The sequence below is a fragment of the Giraffa tippelskirchi genome, chromosome X, assembly GCF_054371585.1.
Source record: "Giraffa tippelskirchi isolate mGirTip1 chromosome X, T2T-mGirTip1v1.2.pri, whole genome shotgun sequence".
NCBI classification, from domain to species: Eukaryota; Metazoa; Chordata; class Mammalia; order Artiodactyla; family Giraffidae; genus Giraffa; species Giraffa tippelskirchi.
The window spans coordinates 18,721,306-18,724,128 of record NC_137289.1 but is presented as its reverse complement, the minus strand read 5'-3'; positions in this window follow the sequence as shown (position 1 = coordinate 18,724,128).

The following is a 2,823-nucleotide window of genomic DNA, read 5'->3' as shown; positions in this document are numbered from 1 at the left end:
AGGTTGGAGTCTCATGCCTATTATAGCAACTAGCACATGGAGGTACTAAAAAAATGATGGCTTGACACAAAGGGCCACCTATTGTATGAGTCCACTTATATGAAATATCCAGAATAGGTAAATCCATAGAGACAGAAAGTAGATTAGTGGTTTCCGGGAGCTGGGGGTGGGGGGATGGGGAGTGACTATTTACTTCGTGGGTATGGAGTCTCCTTTGGGGGTCATGAAAATGTTCCAGAACTGGACAGAGGTGATGATTGCACAACATCATGAATGCACTCAATGCCACTGAATCGTGCACTTTAAAATGGTTACATTTTCTGTTATTTGTGTTTTACCACAAAAAATTCACTGGCTTGGATTTAGCACTTTCCTCTCTTTTGTGGGTCTCTAATTCACAGACAGCTCTGAGCCAGTACACACATGGAGGCTGATCATCAGTACCTGCTTCTAGCCCAAGGCAGGCTGGAGGCATGGCTCTGATGTGCACACACTCTAGGCAGACACCCCGCAAGGTGCTGGGCCCTCACACTCATCTCATGCCAGCTGGTTGGTCTGGTGGCTCTGTTGGCCTTGCCTGCCCCTGACCTGAGCCCACGTAAGAGGAGTAAGAACAGTAGGAAAGGTGCCAGCAAGAACCAGAGGATTAGGCTGAGGCCCAGCAGAAATAGTGGTGTCCAACTCAAAGCCAACAGTTTCTCAGTCAGGCCACTCAAAGCTGAGCAGCCCCGGTGGGAGCCATTGGCAACTCTGCTCTCGGAAAAAGCCACTGTCCACACGGCTGTGGGGAGCCCAAGGGGGTCATGGGATTATTAAGCTTGAACTGTACCCTCCTTGAGCAGTCATCCAACGCTCTGAATGCCAAGATCCTTGAGCTACTACCAGGAATGTCCCTGGAGTGAGTTCATCTGGGGGGGATTGAGGAACCAGTTCCAATTCAGGGTCTAGAGGGTGACCGGTTGCATTAGAGATTTGTTACCCAATAAAAATCTCTGCTAAGGCCCAGGACTGAAATAACTCAGCTGGGCTCTGGACTCAGCAGGGACCATTCATTAGCTAACACTTCTCATCTGTGATAGTTACAGACAGGTTTTTTCATGCCCCCCAAAATGGGCTTCAACGTTGCAGCTGGCAGACAGCTGTGGTCTCACAGTGTTTACATTACCCAGACGAATGCAGTCTGTGTAGGAGACACAGAATGAATCTGATTTAGCTTTTGGAAAATGGGATTTTAAAAAGTTCCGTGGTTTTCTCTTGCCCCTCCCTTCCTGGACTGCAGAAAGACTGAGGTGGAACGAAACAGGCACAGCTAAGAAAAGAGGACTCTTGTTTCTCAGGCTGACGCTTTTCTTTGTTTGGGACTTCTTTGTTTGACACCTCCAGGTGGTGGGGGCTGAGTTGAGACTGTAGGATTAAGATGACCAAAAGTCAGGCCATCACTCTGCAGCCTGGTCTTATTGGGTCAGCACGAGCTCCCTAGGGACTCAGCACAGCTGGCATGGAGACAGCTGGGCAAAGTCCCTTCAGCAATGGTCTAGTCCCCTTCATTCTTACTGTGAAAAGAACAGAAGACCAGGGTCTCTATAAACAGCTGGATCCATGACCAATTGCCCACAGAATGGGAGCGGGGGCTGATTAATACCACTGGGGTCTGTAGGACCTACCACACCACCTCATGAGGAACCTACTCCAGTTCAACTCAATAGCCATTTTGTTTTATTTCCTCTGTCATTGTTAAGATTTCCAAGTCCTGTGCATTCTTCCTTTGAAATGCATCTGACATCCTCCCTTCTCAGTCACCATTGCTACTGCTTGAGGTCAGGGCCATATTTCCTCATGTCTGCACTTGGGCAACATCTTTCTAAACAAATCTCCTCTCCCCAGCCTTCTTCTGATGGCTCTTCCAAATATCTAGCCTTGTGTCCCACCCCATCTTGTCCAGTTCCCATCTCATTCCATCAAGAAACATTTCCTGAGTGCCGACCATGGGTTAAACTCTTTGCTGGGCTTGAGGGAAAAACACATCAACCAGACATAAGCTCTTCCCACAAGAAAATCAGTTTGAAGGGGAGAACTCTAAGGAAGCAGAGAATCACAGGAAAGTGTGAAAAGTGTTAGGATAGGGCCCAGGGGATTATGGGAGCCCAGAGGAGAACACTTCAACCAGTGTTGAGGGGAGGGTTGAAGAGAAGACATCCCTGACATGGTTTTCATTTGGCCACTCACCTCCTCAAAACCCTACATTGCTGTCACAATCTGTCTCCAACTTTCTTTGTCAATCAAATATGCAAAGACTCCCTTAAAAGAAATCTCTATTCCAGAAAGGCTGGTCCCCTGACTGTTATTCAACATATATAAACTCTGCTACCTCCTCAGCTTTGCCCCTGCCCTCGGCTGTGATTTGTCTTATTTGGGGTTGGATGGCTCCTGTTGGACTGGCATTGTGTCTTCCCCTTCCCTCCAGCAATAACACAGTGCCTGGCACACAGTGTCTGATGACTGGTGACTTACTAAACACACTTTCTTTTCACTAGGGTACTAATCTGACTCTCACAAGCAGGATACATGATTTGACCTTTATTAAACGGGGCTATCAGAAAAATCTGTGAATGCACATGAAGGGGTTTAGAAAACTGCTGATAAGTTTCGGTCACACTGTCCCCAGCTTTGTCCTGACCTCCTAGAAAAGAGAATGTTATCGATAATCAAGTAGAGATTAGCAGTTTGAAGAGCTTCAGTAGGCGTAGAGTTGGATGTATTTTTTATTCTGATTTAAATATTTAGCCTGATTTGTTTTGGACTTCATTTTTTTTTTTTTTGTTT